The following is a 19034-nucleotide window of genomic DNA, read 5'->3' on the forward strand; positions in this document are numbered from 1 at the left end:
CAGGGTCCTCTAGGACAGCATTATATTTAGAAATACAGGAAGCAGTCATTAGGTCTGAGAATGCTGTCAGTGTTTGGCAGATATATAGGGAGAGGGCTGGTAACTAGGACATAATTAAGCCCATGGCTCCTTTTCTATTTTTGTAGGTGATATGTGTCTTTCTGTAGCCACTTATGATTACAGTGATTACTACAGGAACTCAACTCACGTCTGTGAGCTGTCCACACCAGTACCTCTGTTACTATTTGTCTACTGGAGAGAATTCCAGAGCTGGACTCCAGAAGACAATCACTTGCAAGGGGGACTTGTATACTTTGTTCCTCTCGTGGGGACCCTGACTTCCTGTGAGGTCTCATAATTCCATCATGTAGAAGAAGCGGCGGGCTGTGGCCCGGCTCCCGCACGGCTAGCTTTAAACCCGAAATAACAACACACAAAATGTATTCTTTTAAACACTCCTTGGCCCATTAGTTCTAGCCTCTTATGGGCTAACTCTCACATCTTGATTAACCCATTTCTATTAATGAGTATAGCACCACGAGGTGGTGGCTTACCGGGAAGGATCTTAACCTGCATCCATCTTGGAGGGGAAACCTATAGAATCTGCCTCGCTGCCTTCTACCCAGCATCCTGTTCTGTTTACTCCACCTACCTAATTTTCTATACTATTAAAGGGCCAAGGCAGTTTCTTTATTAACTGATGAAAGTAACACGTAGACAGATGACCCTCCTCCATCACCATCAGGACAGTCAATGATTTGGGTATCTGCCCAGCTACACTCCCTATGCATTGTCTCTGGAAAAAATAATCAAGGAGACCTAGTCTAACCATATCTCTCATTGCCAGCACTGGCTGGCTGTGCATATGAACAAAGCCTTTTCCTCTGTCAGCTCTCACAGGTGGTCAAAACCACACAGTGACAAAAATACTCCTATGTGTCATCTGCAGTCCAGAGCAAGGACAGAGATTTTCAGGCAGGGCTTCCTGATGCTCTCTGTGAGGATCCATGGCTTCATCAGTCAGGTACAGTCTGACTCCACAGAGCCTTTCTGGGGACATGTGTTCAGGGAGAACTCCAAGTGTGTCAGCTGCAGCTAACATCCTGGGGCTGAGTTTACCCAGCAAGGGTCCTCCACTCTGTAGGAAAGACAGGTGAGGAGTTCTGATCTGTTGCAGTTTGTCGACCCTGTGTGTGACCCACTGGAAGGGCCCACACTGCAGTATGGGAGCACAAAGCACTGAAAGGGTTATAGGCACAGCCCAGTCCTGACAATCTAGTGGATCAATAAGGATAAGACACTCAGCAGCTGGTTGCCTTGGAGAATCACTTACAGTTTACATGGAGTTGGATGAGTATACTTTCAATTTTTCAAATCTCTGTTTGAAAATACTTTCACGGTGGCGCCTTAGAGCAGAAGGGATCCATTGGTGTACTATCTCCTGCTGTGTGCAGGCCCGCAAGAGATGGGATTCATGGCTCTGCTATTTTCTTTGAGTTTCTACCAGGAAAACATTCACAAATCTTCTGGCTGATTATAAAGAAGGAGAAGAACACTTTCCCCTTTAGCATCGTTCTATGACACTGGCTCTATTATGATTTGGCCAGAGCTGAGAGGGTTGCAGCAAGTAAAACAGGAGGTCAAAAGAAAAAAGAGAAAAGCTATCACAAAGATCATTGTCCTTGGTAGAAGATGGCAACCTTCATCCTAAGCAGGTGGATTTTTCACTCAGTCTAATGATGCAGGTGTATTTCTATCCCACCAGGTAGAAGTCAACAGTATTACCTATATTCACTCAGGGCCCCGATTATGCCATTTCCTCTACATGGAGCTCTCTGGGGTGTCTCTATGGCTATCCCTCACCACTCTCAGTCAAGCATTTTGCACAAAGATGCACACTGAGGTTGAGATTATGATTCCTCTGAACTTTTTATCCACAGACCCCACAACTTCATTTGTTGTAGTGATGAGATGAACAGGCCTGCTTTTTGTCCTGCCCGGCTCCCGCACAGCTAGCTTTATACCCGAAATAACAACACACAAATTGTATTCATTTAAACACTGCCTGGCCCATTAGCTCTATCCTCTTACTGGCTAACTCTCACATCTTGATTAACCCATTTCTATTAATCTGTATCACCACTTGACTGTGGCTTACTGGCATGAGTCTAACCACCATCTGTCTTGGGTAGGAGAGTGACTCTGCTTTCTTCCTCCCACAATTCTGTTCCATCTTCTCCACCCACCTAAAGGCTGGCCTATCGAAAGGCCAAGGCAGTTTCTTTATTTGACCAATGAAAGTAACAAATGGACAACAGACCCTCCTACATCTTTTCATGGCTTGCTTTCTGTTGCGTTTGTGGCTCCAGTCAACCCATTCTAGGCTGAATTCAAGGAATCCTGGTGAAAGAGTGGGTAGAAGGAGTCTGTGATTTAGAGGCATCAATGACATCACCAGAAGATTCACAGAATCAACTGTGCTCATAGGAGCTCACAGAGACTTCATGAGATCAATGTAGGCCCTCTACCTACACGTGCCAGTTTTGTAGCTTGATCTACTCACAGGACTCCTCGTAGGTGGAGCAGAACCTACTCCTATTGCTTTGGCTGGCTATTGACAATCTATTTCTCATACTGGATTACCTTTCCCAGACTGAATATAAGGCACAGTGCTTAATACTATTGCAAATTTATATGCCTTTTTTGAAATCCATGGGAGACCTGTTTTTTGAACAGAAAAGAGAAGGACTGGATTAGGGGCAGCAGAGAGGAGGAGAAGCGTATGGGAGGAGAGAGGGAAGCTAAGGTCAGTAAGTAAAACAAATAAATTTAATGACTAAAAAGCTACCAAATTGTTATAAACTATTAAAGAAAATAAAGTTAAATGGTCAGGCACCTCATAAATATTCAGATTCTTTAATATGTTCTGAACTATACTTGTAGTCATGCAAAGCACATTTCAGAATTATTTAGCTTCCTGTATATGTTTTCAAAGTTAAGCTTAAATCAAGCAACTAAAAACAAGCACAGTATATTTAGCTCAGACCGTTCACAAATAATCGGCCTGTGCTTGTTGAAGAACTTCTGAAAATGGCATTTACAAATGTTTAATGGAGCTCCTTTGTGTCTTGGCTCCAAGATCACAAAAACAGAAGAAAGAACAGTAGTCCCAAACTAACACACAGTGCCTGTGTGGCCCAATGACAAGGCCATTAGGAAGTTCATCACTTGGAGCATTACAGAGGCTTCTGCTGTCAGATACATATCCAAAGCAAGTGTTTTCCACACTTAGGTGCTTCTCAAATGCTATGGTAAGCTATATTACTGCATGAGTTGTGCTGGTCATGGCAAGTACTCAGGAATCAATCCCCTGAAGCCCAGAAAACCTGAATACTCCCACCACTATTTAGACTGGCTGAGGCTGTACCACAACCTCCACCAAAGCCTATGTGAAGAGGTGGCTTTATAAGAACAGAAGAAAAACATGCTTTGAAAAATTAAAATGGAAGATGTACTTTAGATACATGCATATTTAAAGTAGTGGTGGGTGCCTCTACAATGAACAGGAATCTCCCAGAATCTAATGTCAGACACTGCAATGGTTATTTCTATAAAGAGCACAATACCAATATAAGATGAGAGGCAGATGTTAAAATTGATTTATTCAGTAACTTCTTCAGCAGAAAATCCCTGTGAAAGATAAAATATCTACTTGAAGGGACAAATTTAAGCCCAGTCCTTTACCTTCCAGGTGTAGAGATAGAAACATATAAGAAAACACATCATTTCCTGTCTATTACGTGGGCTGGGGAAGCCTGAAGTTCTGCAGAAATTCTCCAGAGGCAGGTGGCCTAATTCTAGAGTCAGATCTAACTATTCATTGGTTTTCATTTCCGGAAAAGACATCCCTTCAAGCTGACAAAGATAAACATCTCTGAAAAATGTCTCCTCCCCTTCCATAGGAATCAGAAAAGGCCTCCAGGATGGAGACATTGGGTATGCAGCTGTACACAAATTGCTTATGTTTCACATCTTTCATCAATGACTGTGTGAGCCTGTTGTCAGAAGCTGTTCATTCATTCCCAGCCACTCAGACCCGAAATAATCACACAGACACCATATTATTAAAAAACTGCTTGACCAACAGCTTAAGCATATTGCTATCTAGCTCTTATATCTTAAATTAACCCATTTCCATTATTTTATATCTTACCATGAGGCTCCTGGTCTACTGGCAAAGTTCTGTTGCATATGGCTTCTTGCTCACTCTGCCTACTCTCTCTTCCTCATCCCATTTGGCAGTTTGCATCTTTCTCCTCTGGAGGCTACATGGCTTCACATTGATTCCACCTTCTTTCTCCCAGCATTCAGTTTAGTTTTCTCACCTAGCTCTATTCTGCCAAGCCACTGACTGAAACAACTTTATTTATTAACCAATATAAGCAACACATATACAGAAGGACTTCCCACACCATGAGCCTAATTTGACCACTTTGTTTTCTGTGTCTTGATAGTTCAGTGATATCAGATATGGTAAATGAATATTGTCCGAGCAATACAATAGGCTAAATACAAACAAGGACCTGACATTGAGACAAGTCAGCTATCCACATCAACCATGTCTGTTACTATTTACCTATAGGAGAGAGTTCACTAGATTTAATCCTTGAGAACATTCAGTCATTGAGAGGACCTATGTCCTCTGTCCCTTCCATTGGGGACTATGGCATTACTGTAAAGTCTCATAAGACTATCATAACAGTTAGCTAAGGGCTTCAGCACCTATGCAGCTATGCTCTCCATGCCGAAACTCAGAAGGACATGCCCAGAAGACCTAGCCTAAATATGGCTCTCATGGCAACCTGGCCTGTTCCATGATCTAGGAGATTCTAGCAGCTAATAAATCATTTCTCTCTGCTAGCTCTAACAAGTCAGATTCCAAGCCTGCATACACACCCCAGCTCACCTGATGTCAGGAATCTGGATAATGATGTTGAGTCAAGACACCCTGGTGGTCAGTCCCAGTCTAATAAGATTCCACAGTTCCTTCATCTAGACCCTCCTTAGGTCCCATGGTTTTTCCTCAGGGCTACATTTACAGTGAGATCCACACGATTTGGACTTGTTCTGATTCTTTTGTTGAGTTACCCCACCACATATCCTGCTCTCAGCAGGGTGAATTCAGATAAAAGATTGACACTGTAGTTAGTTTACACTGGGTATGTTTGCACTATCTGTTTAAAACCTAATATGGGATAAAAATAAAAAATATTATATGTTCATTAGGATCTCATTGGAAACAGCAAAATCCACTGGTGAAAACTGTCTTTCTGCCACTGTGTGCAGGCCCCAGTAAGCTTGGATTTGTGGCTGTTACTTATGTGCATGTCCATAAATGTCAAGCACAATTGCCACTTTTCATCAGTAAAACTTTCTTTATACTGATAAAAATAAAATCTTTTACTTTTTTGCTTTTACTATCATTCCCTGGCAGACTAAGAACAAATAAAATTTTAGACAATGGTGGCACATGCCTTTAATATAGCATTCAAAAATAAGAGGCAGGTGAATCTCTGATTTTGAAGCCAGCCTGGTCTACAGAGTGAGGTCCAGGACAGTCTGGGAAACATAGAGAATCCCTGTCTTGAAAAAACTAAAAAGAATCAAAACCCAGCGCCATTGTCCTTGTCTTCTCTGTCAGCCTCCACTGTCAGCCACATTCAGAGAGTCTGGTTTAATCACATGCTCCATTAGTTCCAGTCCAACTGGCCTTGGTGATCTCCCATTAGATCAGTCCCACCATCTCAGTGGACGGGCTTTGTGGAGCCTAGTCTGTTTAGATGCTCACCTTCCTGGACCTTGGGGGAGCAAGGAGAACTTTGGACTTCCCATAGGGTAGGGAACCCTGACTGCTCCTTGGACTGGAGAGGAGGGAGGGGTGGAGGGAGGGGAGAGAAGTGGGAGGAGGGGAGGAGGTGGAAATTTTCAATAAAAAAAAAAGTTTAAAAAAAACTAAAAAGAAAAAGAACTAATAGAGTATTCTCATCTTCAGTTTCATTGTGCAACAGTGATTCGATAGTGGGTTAAGCAGTTTGGGGAGGTTATTCACTGGTTGAAAGAAAGGTTAGGAGTTGTTGTAGCATGAATTCTAGTTGATCTTAATTAACTAAAACTCAGAGTCATGTATAGTGGAAAATGCTGAAAGATCAGAAGAACAAAGGAACAAAACCACAGGTACCTTACCTACTTGACTTCCCATCCATAAAGGAACTGAGCTCCTCTCTCCTCCCATCTTTTTACTTCCTCTCTCCACCCAGCCATATCACTTCCTGCCTGTCTTTACAGACCTCCAAACTTCAATGGTAGCTAGTGGCTAGCTCTGGCCTCTAATATTCAGTCAAGTTTTATTTGTACAAACAAAATATCACCACATTTTCCCTTTTTAAAAGGTTATAATTAATATAAGAAAAACCATACACAATAGCTATAGTAACTATATATAATATATACAGGCAATGAATACACCAGTGATATACAATCCATTAACAACTAAAAATTCAGAGGAAAATATTCCATATCTATTCTATCTTGGTGAGTTCAAAGTCTTATACCTCATTTACTTTCTATCATAACTTGTATTACCATTCAAATTATCTTTAGATATTTCTCAACCTTATATACTTCACAACTATTTAGTAAAGTTCTTTTCTGCATCTGGTAAACAAGGAAAACTATAACTATCTGGTCTGCAACTCACTCAGAGTCCCAAGAATGAAATAATATTAACTTAGTAAGCAGGAATCACTATAAAGCAACTTCCAAAAAATGTGAGAAATGACAAAAAGAACTGGCTGCCTGGACAGTTACCCAAGTTTCCTCTACAACGTTGGCACATGAGTCTTTAGCCTACAGGTCTAGCATATCAGACAGAATTTTCTGTGAAGCAGAATATCCTGAAGGACTTCCCTACCTTGTCTTGGCACAGTTTGACAGGCTTTTTGTATCCCACTTGTCCAATTAGGACAGCATACTGTCAGCAGTCAAGGCAAGGGCATTTTTCTTGCCAAGTGACTTACTTTAGACAAAGAAAATTAAACTTAATATAAAGTTACTTCAATGCCCATAGTCTTTCTGAAGTTAAATGATGCTTCCAAGAGCAGACATGTCTCATTGTCATCAAAAACAACCTAAGTTATTAAAACATCTTAAATGTTAGTCTGTAGATCTTTGAAGTGTTTCAAGATGACATGTTTATCTAACATGTATCTTTGTTTGACCTTGAAAACATGTAATGGCGTAAATGAATGCAAACAGATTGTAAAATATATACACAACTTTAATGGGGAAATTAGACTTACAGTACCACGGCTCCCATGGAGAACAGGAAGCAGAAGCGGGCGGCTGCGCGCAAGCCAGGCAGATTTAGAGGTAAACATTCGCCTGAGGAGGACACGCCCCCCCTAAGGCTGGGCTTAACCCTACATCTCCCCCTTTTGTCTAAATAAGACAGAACTAAACAAAATACAACTATAACAAACAATATTGAGAACAAAAGTTTTGCTAGACATTCTATCTCAAGGAGTCTAAATGTAGAGAGTAACTACAATTATATAATCTTTAACTCTGTCAAAGATCTGAGAAGGGAATAAATATTACTTAACAAATGAGAGATTTCCAAAATGTGAAACAATTGACAGAGACAACTGACTACCTGGGCAATCACCCAAAGTCTCGTTTGCAAGGTTGAGTCAACCAACTTTGGCTAAGGCCTAACATAACTGACATACCATTATTAAAGGCAAGGAAGTTTCTTAGAACTATCCTACCCTATCTTGGCAGGATAAGACAATCCTGTTTCATCCACTTAGGGATATTCTGTATCTTTTTCAGAAGTTGAGGTATGGGCTTTTCTTAACCCAAAGGCCAGTTCTGCCAAGAAGACCAGCTCCCAGTGGAGTGTCTTTGGTGCTCAACGTTCTCTCGGGAGTAGAGTGGCGTTGCCAGGAGTAATTGTGTCTCGTTGGCACAGAATTCTAGGTTAGATTAAAGGCCATTTTCTACAGCTCTTTGAAGAGGCTGAAGATTATACTATCTATACTAAATATAATCTCTATGTATCTAAAAGACCTGATTAACCTAAAAATAAATATGACAAACATATAATTCTCAATACCTATCTAACTTGAAGACTAAAAGAATAAACAACTGTGCAATATATGAAGACAATGATCTTCAACTGTAAACAATGTCATTACATATCAAATGTAAACAATGTTATTATATAAATAGTATCAGAGGTAGAAATGTACATTGCAATATGGTATATGTATCAATACAATATAGACAAAGTTATAAGCATACTCTTATATAAAAATAGAGGTAGGAACACTCACCTTCAATATTCAATATATCAATATACAGGAAACAGTACCAATACAATTTTCTAAAAACAGTAATTCACTAATACCAATCATCCCATCAAACCAGTTAATCTCCCTTTTTTTTAATATACCCCTAATTTTATAAAATATCTCCCCATCCCCTCAACCCTAAACCAACCACTAAAAGATGTCCCTAACCCTAAGGGCAAACTCTGTTGGGAGAGGGGAAGTCGTTCTCTAAGATTGCTTCTAGCTGACATGGGGGCGACGTTCTCCTTAGGGGCTCCTGTGAAAGCAAATGATGGTAAAATTCCCAAATTAACCTTTGACCTAAGAAAATTGTAACTAGTCTCTGAGCATTTTGAGAAGGTCCGGCCAGAGTGTTGTCAAAAATGTGCACCATTTGAATTTGTCTCCTGCAGTTGGTACCAAAAAACAGGTCTAATATTAGCGCTTAAAAAAATATTCATGAAGTCATAAAAACCAGATTGAGTTGATGTTGTGGGGCCCCATCTTCATCCTGTAAACTTCAAAAATTAATGTAGGAAAATTTGTTGCTTGTTATGGGAAGTTTAAACATTAACAACAAAGACATATACTGACATATAAAGAAAGACATAGATATGAGGAAAGGCAAAGAAAGTTTATCAAGTATATAATTATTCTTATTCTGTCCCATTTCATGGCTCCTGACCTGAGACAGAAACTCTGAAATATCACTTATCAACAGGCTTGGGATTGAACAGGGACTGAGCCATAGTCCAACTCCAAAACCAGCTCTACATATTTAAAAATTTGATACTTACAGAATATGTCCATCCATCAGTAATTAAATATTCAGGGTCCCTTAAATTATTTGAAGATGAGTATTTTCCTGTGGAGATGAGAAAAGAACCCTTCCCCCAACCTAATTGTATTTCTTACCATCAATATGTTTGCCATCCTTATGAATGAATTGTTACGGCTTAACCCTACAAAAACATACCTAATATGACTCCAAGTTCAATTGTAATAGGTGATTAGCTACTAATCTGCATTTCCTTATTATTCTAAACAGTTGGTAATAGTAACTTTCAAAGACTATAGAAATTTTTCATTGTTTAATGAGTTGTATAGGTACAAAACCTGGAACAGGAGTAGAAGTGTATATATAATATGTTCTAACAATATTAATCTCAAATTTGTATCAATATACAAATTTTGTATATAATATTCAAATGCCCAATCCAGTGTAAACATTTAAAACTTGCACTTACTTTTTTAAAAGTAGACTCAATAATCTTCCTTTTATCTTATCCTATCTATATTTTCCCTATTTTCTTTTCAAAACAAGAACCTTGAATCTAATATCCTTTGTTTAGTTTTTCTCCTGACCATTAGTAATAATAACTTGTAGCCAATGTCAAGGTAGACAATGACAAATATCCATAACCCAATGATAGACCAGAAGCTACACACCCCCACCTTTTGTGAATGCGGGTGTTGTGTTCTTAAAATTCCTGCTGTCTGGGGATGATGGCATCTTTAGAGAATCCTGAAAAAAAATTGGGGTTAATTGTCAAGTCATGGGAGAGGTAGTTGTATCATTTGTTGTCCAATCTCTATATAATGGGAAAGTACAGGGATTGTCTCAAGTTCTTGTGAGAGTAGTCTGTGAGGATAGATCATCTAGCTAGCCACCTTGAAACTGTTCTGAGAAGTTTGTGGTCCACAGTCAATTGATAAGCGGTATACTTCAGCTTAGTGATTTTATCATAGTCCTGGTGTAATCATCATTGTGGGGCCCCATCCTCCTTTGGGAAACTTAAAAAGTCGCTATTAGGCATGGACATGGTTCACTGCAGAAAACTGATTAGATACTTGATGGAGGAAGGTCATTGGTTAATTAATAAAGAAACCGCTTGGCCTGATAGGTTAGAACATAGGTGGGTGGAGTAAACAGAACAGAATGCTGGGAGGAAGAGGAAGTGAGCTCAGACGCCATGCCGCTCCTCTTCAGGGCAGATGCGATGAAGCTCCGGCCCAAGATGGACGTAGGCTAGAATCCTTCTCGGTAAGCTACTGCCTCATGACGCTACACACATTAATAGAAATGGGTGAAGCAGTGTTTAAAAGAATACAATTTGTGTGTTGTTGTTTAGGGGCATAAGCTAGTCGTGCAAGAGCCAGCCGGGAGGAAAAGCATGCCTGCCCACAGCTCTTTCTACAGAGACTCAAGCCCAAAAATCATATAAAAAAGCTAAATTAAACCTTTTCCTAGAATTAGGTAGTATTCTATATGACCATTAATATCATGACAAAAATTAAATGTATATATATATATTAATCCTATAAATTTTGACAAAATAATATTTATGCCTTAAGAAAAGCTTTTGAAAAGTCAATATAAAACCAATAGATAATAAGATTAGTTGCAATATAATATTCTTTAAATATTTATTTTTCTTCTATCTCATATCAGGTGGCTCTTCTGATATGAGACAGAGATTTTAGATTTTACTTTAATAAGTATGCTTGGGTTAAGAAAAGGGGAGAGCCACATTCAAACTCCAAGGCAAGATTTAATTTTTAATTGGCTTGGACTACAAATAGACCATTTACATTATATGTCTGTTGAGCATAGCAGAAGCAAACATTTAAGAATATTTATGAAAGTGATGGGGGAGAGTCCTTTGTTTTGTGTTAATTTCATTGGTTAAATAAAGATACTGCCTTGGCCCTTTAATAGGACAGAAAGTTAGGTAGGCAGAGTAGACTGAACAGAATGCTGGGAGAAAGAAGCCGAGTCAGGCAGTCACCATGATTCTCCCACCCAAAACAGACGCAGGTTAAGATCTTCCCTGGTAAGTCACCTCATGGTGCTACACACATTATTAAAAATGGGTTAAAGCAAAATGTGAGAGTTATCCCGTAAGAGGCTAGAGTTAATGGGCCAAGCATTATTTTAAAAAATACAGTTTCCGTGTAGTTATTTTGGGTAAAGCTAACTGGGTGGTGGGAAGTGGCCCACTGCCGCTCATACTACGTGAAAGTTTATCTTGTTGGAAACATGACATAGCAGTAGGCCAATTTACTCTTTTCCTTGGGACTTTTTTTCTGGATGATATGTCCTTTTTCTTCAGATGTCTCATTTGTTCAATGGTGTTCAGATTCCTTATCTTGATGTCTTTATTCTCCTAAAAAGACAAAAAGCAAATCCCTTGACCAATTCTAATTTTGGAGAGGTTTTCTTTTTGCAAGTTATATCTGATTGAATTAGATGCATATGTCAATTTTATAGGTTACTTTAGATTAAAAGGCCATGCTGCTTGATAAACTATCATTTTTCTAATTAAGAGGTCTCTCTTGTTCAGATCGAATCTTTATCAATTTTGATGGTATCCACAGCTTTTCTTCTACTGTGGAAACAAAAGCAAAACCCCTTCCCCCATGTAACACATGTCCTGGTTTCCAATCTGAGGTCAACACATCTTTAAAGCATACCAGCTGATTTAATTCAGCAGATTTTTCTAGTGTCCAATGTATCTTCACAACTTTTGCTCCTTTTTCATTAGCATTTAGAAAATTCAGAGTTAATAAAACATTAAAAAATCTATTTCTGGGAAACATTATTATCCACTTCTGTTTATTTCACATATCCTTTAGAGTTTGATTTGATCTCTCTATAACTTTCTGCCCTGTATAATTCTGTGGTATACCTGAACTATGCCTTATATTATAATAGGCAAAAAACTTTCATTTTCTTAGAGGACATATGCTGGAGCACTGTCTGTCTTTATTAGAGCAGGTATACCAATAATATCCATAACTTCTAGCAAAAGTGTGATTACAGAATCAGTCTTTTCTGAACTCAAAGCACCTGCCCATTGAAAACCTGAATAAGTATTAGTGGTGTGCTGTATATATTTTAGTTTTTCCAAATTCTACAAAATGAAAAACATCCATCTACCAGATCTCATTCCTTTGAGTACCCTTTGGTTACTTCCTGCAGGTAGTGGAATTTGGTTGTATAAAGAAAAAATAGATAGGACATTTCTTCATAATTTCTTTGGCTTGTTGCCACATGATAAAAAAGTCTTTTTTCAGTCTTTGCTATTTACTTACATGGTGTTTCTTTTTATGAAATGCTGAGGTCTCCAGCATATTTTCTATAAATAACTGCATTACCTGTGCTAGAGGATCTGGAAGACCCATATGGGAGTGGATGAGTGTTATGTATATTGGATGATTCCTACTCCTGATTACATCTTATAACTGAATAAATAATAAAATAAACTCTATGTCATCTGGTATAAATGCAGCAGTTTCAATATGCAAAACAACTCTTTCTGCATGTTTAAAATCAGTAACTATGTTGAGAGGTTCCTTAAAATCCATTAATACCATGAGAATAGCATATAATTCTGACTTTTAGACAGAATCCTAAGGATTTAGATCCACTTTATTTAAATTTTCTGATTTATTTGTATCAGTATGGAATTTAAGGGCTCAAGGTATTAGTGTTCCATGTACAAAGTGAGGAAGGACCTAGTTAGTTCTCCTTATAAGTATAATTCTCTTGCTTTGGGAATGTTTGTTGTTAATCTCCCCCCCCCCAAAATTACTGCAAGCTCTTTACCAGGATTCACTTTCTGCCAATAATTTTTCAATTTTATCATTATTAAAAGGTACTACAATTTCTGCTGGGTCTATTCTTGCTAACTGATAAACTCTTAATTTTCATTTTATAATTAACTCATAGATTTTTTTAACAAAAGTTTAAATTTTTTACTCAGTTTATGTGAGAAAAGATTAATTCTGTGATAATATCTTCCCTCTGCATTAAAATTACTATAAGGGAATGTTAGGAGCATAACATGGCCAGAATGCAGTTAAGGTTTATACCAACATGATTCATGTGTGCCTTTTCTTCTAGGACTATTTCCTTGCCACCATCAAAATTTTATTTAATCAGTTCATCAGGTTTTATCCTAATAGTGTGCCATAGATTATTAATGTCTCCTAGTAATCTTTAGTAAGTCTTTAAAAGTCCGAAATCAATCTCTCTAATTTTCACCTTTTTGGATCTCATCTTTTATAAATTCTAGTTGGTCTTAATTAATCAAAACCCAGAGTCAGGAATAGGAGAAAATGCTGAGAGATCAGAAAGATGAAGGAGCAAAACCACAGTCACCTAAAATACTCAACTTTCGAGCTGAAAAGGGACCGAGTTTCTGTCTTCTCATGCCTTATCACTTCCTCTCTCCACTCAACCATATTATTTACTGTCCTCTGTACAGTCCTCCAGTTCTCTATAGTTATCTAGTGGCTAGCCCTACCCTCTGATCTTCAGACAAACTTTAGTTTTACAAACAAGATATCAACACAAGTTGGAGAGAAGGATTCTTAGTTAGAACACTGGGTACTCTTTCAGAAGCCATGGGATCAGTTCCCAGCACCTAGAGGGTGGCTAACCGTAACATTTAACTCCAATTCTAGGGAACTCAATGCCTTTACTGGACTCTGCATACATTGAATGTAGGCAGTGCACAGACACACACGCAAGCAAAACTTTCATGAACATAGACAAATCTTGTGAAGTTTCTTTAAAAAATAAAAACCAAGGCTAGAGAGAAAGGAAAGGAATATTGGTCCCTTTATATTTCATGGAACACTGGGTCTATATCCTAAGCATGTGTGTTCATCACTTAGTTTCAGTGGCAGTTTCTGGATGGTTCTACAAATTTGGTGGAGTGAAGCAATGTGAGATGACATCCTTTCAATTACTGTTCATTAATAAGTCATTCACCCTTTATGGAATAGTATTGAAAAGGGTTTCTGAATGGTTCAACCCATTGTTTTCAGGTGTACTCATAATTAAGAACATTTTGTGGGTGGGGGATGCCTTCTCTATTTGTTACAATCCCTGGGCTACTTTTTTCTCCTTTTATTTCTATAAGATTTATGTTATTTTATATATGCATATGTGTAATAGGAGCACGGGGCCCCTTTGTTCTGCTCCACCTGGCTAGCTTACATCTGAGAAAACCACACAGAAATTGTATTAATTAAATTACTGCCTGGCCCATTAGCTCTAGCCTCTTACTGGCTAACTCTCACATCTTGATTAACTCATTTCTATTAAATCTGTGTATCACCATGCGACTGTGGCTTACCAGCAAGATTCTAACCTACGTCTGTCTCAGGCCAGAGATTCATGGTGTCTGCCTGTCTGTGCTCTTCTTCCTAGCATCCAGTTCTGTCTTCCCTGTCTACCTAAGATTCTGCCCTATCAAAAAACCGAGGCAGTTTCTTTATTCAACCAATGAAAGCAACATATAGACAGAAGAACCTCCCCGCCTCCCATTTTCCTCCCCCTCCCCCACTCCTCTCCCCCTCCCCTCATTCCTCTCCCCCTCCCTCTCCAGTTCAAAGAGCAGTCAGGATTCCCTGCCCTGTGGGAAGTCCAAGGTCCTCCCCCCTCCATCCAGGTCTAGGAAGGTGAGCATCCAAACAGGCTAGGTTCCCACAAAGCCAGTTCATGCAGTAGAATCAAAACCCAGTGCCATTGTCTTTGGCTTCTCATCAGCCCTCATTGTCTGCCATGTTCAGAGAGTTTGGTTTTATCCCATGCTTTTTCAGTCCCAGTCCAGCTGGCCTTGGTGAGCTCCCAATAATAGTTCAGCCCCACTGTCTCAGTGGGTGGTTGCACCCCTCATGGTCCTAACTTCCTTACTCATGTTCTCCCTCCTTCTGCTCCTCATTTGGACCATGGGATCTCAGTCCAGTCCTCCAATGTGAGTCTCTGCCTCTATCTCCTTCCATCGCCAGATGAAGGTTCTATGATGATATGCAAGATATTCATCAGTATGGCTATAGGGTAGGGTCATTTCAGGTTCCCCCTCCTCAGCTGCCCCAGGAACTAACTGGGGAAATCTCCCTGGACACCTGTGAGCCCCTCTAGAGTCAAGTCTCTTGCCAATCCTAAGATGGCTCCCTTAATTAGGATATATGCTTCCCTGCCCCCATATCCATCCTTCCTTTATCCCAATCATCCCATTCCCCCAAGCTCCCCCATCCTTCCCTTCTCACTTTTCTCTCCCTATTTCCCCTAACCCCCATCCCAACCCACCCCCAAGTTCCCAATTTTTGCCCAGCAATCTTGTCTACTTCCAATATCCAGGAGGATGACTATATGTTTTATATGTGTATTGTGTTTACATTACAATCTTTCCAGCCCACCCTCTCCGACTCTACCTCCTCTTAGGATTTTTTAAATTGTTATTATTATCACATAAATATTTATGTATAAATTTATAAATATATAAATACACTCTGATGCATCCAATTAGTGTTGTCCATGTTGAATTAGATGTTTTATCAGGGTCTCACCCCCGGAAATCACTGACACTCACTCTCTCAGAACTCATTAATTACCTGGAGCTCTTTATGTATGAGTGAAGTCTTTTGTGATTTCCCCATGTATTCTTGCATGACAATTGGTGTTGTCATTTTGCAGGTCTATTTATACAGCCATATTGTTGGATTTTCTTGGGTGTAACTTCCCAGTAAAATATAGAAGACACAATCTCACTATGCACAGGAGGTCTTCTGCCCCTTACAGTACTTCCAATCCTCTTCTGAGATGTTCTCTGATCCTCAAATAAGAGGGTTGTGTTATACATAGATCAGGTGGGACTGGCTATCCCTCACCATGTTCCTTAGTAAAGGCTTTATTGCTGTGAAGAAATACTGAAGCTATGACAACTCTTATTAAAGAAAACATTTAATCAGGGCTTGTTTACATTTTAAGGGGTTTAGTCCGTTATCATCACAGCTAAATCCATGGTGACATGCAAGCAGGCTTGGTGCTGGAGAATGAACTAGTGTGGGATTTCTTTTAAGCGTCCTTATTTATCTGGCCCCACATGGACTCGGACTCCACACTTAACAGGTGGACAGCCTAAGGGCCTAAATGGTCCACAGCCCAGAAAGTATTCCAACCTTGCTCACTTGGCTTGCTTTTACCTAAGTAGTTTTTTGTAGGGCCCCACCACAGCGGTGCTGAGTACATTGACTTGGAAATTTCCCAAGCACTTGCATGCCTCCCACCCCCACTTCTGTATTCCTTGCCCCATGGTATCTTTTGTGCAGCTTCCTGTTTGTGCTCCTTGTTCAAGAGTTCTGGGCTTCTTGTTCCGTGTATGGAATAATTTAATTGCTTTTAATTTGGGAAGCCAAGCATATTTCTCAGTATTTAACCAGTACCAAGGCGGGAAACTAAGGCAGCTCAGGGCCATTCTTGTCGCCACCAGTTGCATCACTGCTAGTCGAGACTCTGCAACCATGACACCTGCTGGACAACAAAGATTATTACACCTAAAACAATTTACCATATCTCATAACAAGTAATTAATAAATCAATATGGCAGACTACATTAACATTGAGACTTTTAGTAACGTTTTTGCTAATACTATGGATTGTATTCAATAAAACTTATATGGTTATGGTGATACATCCATTTATTGGGTATTGGGACTCAAGTTTTTTTCTTCATATCATATCCTTAAGAAAGAATGTGACACTTTTAGAAATGATACAGTATTTACAGACCTATAATGAGCAGGCAGTTGACAGGATTAATACCCTCTTAGATGTCCAGAACAGTTAGGGAACACAAATAAATTAAAGTTGGACAATCATTTGGCTATAAAATAGACTTGCACATGACATGAACTTATTTTTGGAAAATCATAAAGATTCTACACAAGTTTCTGGAACTGGTGAACAAACACACACATCTGAGCTCTACTACTGTAAGCTAATATTGTGCACAAACAATCAAATGTTCTGTTTTGTCACATGCACAACAAAGCTAAGTAGCAAGGGAAACTCAAGTTGGACCCATATTCTTCCTGAGAAAAGAAATAGAAAAGATTTTATGGATGAATGGGGACATGTGTGTATGGGAAGCATGTGGAGGAAGGTGGGATGAAAGGAGAGAGTACTTGGAGTAATAATTGGAATGGTGGGGGATTTGGGGAGCAATGTAGAAACCTACTACAGTGGAAACTCCCTGAAAACTACAAGAGTGACCCTAGTAAAGACTCTTAGAAGTGAGGGATAGATAGCCTAAAACAGCCATCTTCTACGCCTACAGAAGACTTCAAGCAGTTGAGCTTGACTCCAATTCAGCCACAAAATGTTCGATATCCACAATCTGTCCTTTCTGTAAGATTTACTTGGGTTATGGTGGAAGAGAACTTGTGATATTGGCCAAAAAAATGACTGGTCCAAATTAAAGCCCATGTTATGAGAGGGAGTCCAGACCTGACACTGCCTGGATGGCCAGGAACCAGAGGCTGGACAGCCCAGAAACACAGATTAGAACCAAACATCACTGGAAAGACATTTCAATGAAATGATTACTAATGATATTCTGTTATACTATTAGATCAAGTGCCTAGCCTAAGATGCCAGAGAGGCATCATTCAGCAACATATAAGAACAGATGCAGATACATACAGCAAACCATCTGGTGGCACCAGAGGAACCCCAGAGTAGAGGGGAAGGATAGGTTTTAGGAACCAGAGGGCTCAAGGACACCATGAAAAGGTGGAACACAAAAACAATTATGCATGCTAATGCATGGTCACAGAGAATACAGGGATAATCACAGACCTTTGAGCTTGTGCTTGGGCTCAGCATATAAGTTATTGTGGTGTAGATGGATATTCTTCTGGAACTCCTGACAGTGGAAGTGGGGGGGGGGATTCTAATATTTTTACCTTCTCTTTGAACCCTTATCTTCCTACTGGGTTGCCTCTCGCAGCTATGATTTGAGATATTGAGGCAAGATGCTGTACCATGTTCTAAAGATATCCCTGGAAATCTTGTTCATTTTTTGAAGGGAAACAGAAGAGGAATGGATCTGAGGTAAAGGAGAAATAGTTCTTAGGGAGGAGTAGAAGGAGGGAAACTGTAGTTGAGATGAATATATAAGAAGAGATTTTAAAATGAAAGAAATATGTATTAATAGGAAAAGTACTAATGAGATCGGTCCCAGTGTGAATGTCACTCACTATCATGATGAAAACAGTATGGTCTGCCCTTATGTGAAGGAATTTAAATCTGTGCATCAAACAAACTGTGGATCAAAGCTATTTAAAAACCAGCTATGTCCACAGTGAGACATGGGCAGACCCTCCTCCTGTCACTCTTCCTCACTTCACATGGATGACTGGTGTGCAGTCAACATTGGACCTACATGGATTAGTTAAAAAGAATGTATTTGAACATACGAGAGTACGTTTTTTTCTCAATGCAAATGATACACCATTTCCACAGCAGACTCAGAACTTCCAAAAGTTTGAGGGCTCCTGAAATCAGTTGCTGTGAATTCTGAGGGATCACTATATATTTGAACCACAGCCTAAGCTTTTACAACACTTGAAATTTTGTTTACCATATTTATGTCTCTATTTTCCTTTTAAGACAACCTCACTTTAAATTCAGGTCTTCCCTTATGTACATGTGTATCTCAAGATTATTGGGGTGTGTCTCCCAGCAGGCTGTACCTGAGTAATAAACTAATCATTTTCACCACATAACTATTCTCTATTTTTATATCCCATTGATAAAGAAATGCCAGCATTCTACTGTGGGATGAGAGG

The sequence above is a fragment of the Microtus oregoni genome, unplaced genomic scaffold, assembly GCF_018167655.1.
Source record: "Microtus oregoni isolate MIOR12 unplaced genomic scaffold, Mior012 000006F_ref0000085, whole genome shotgun sequence".
NCBI classification, from domain to species: domain Eukaryota; kingdom Metazoa; phylum Chordata; class Mammalia; order Rodentia; family Cricetidae; genus Microtus; species Microtus oregoni.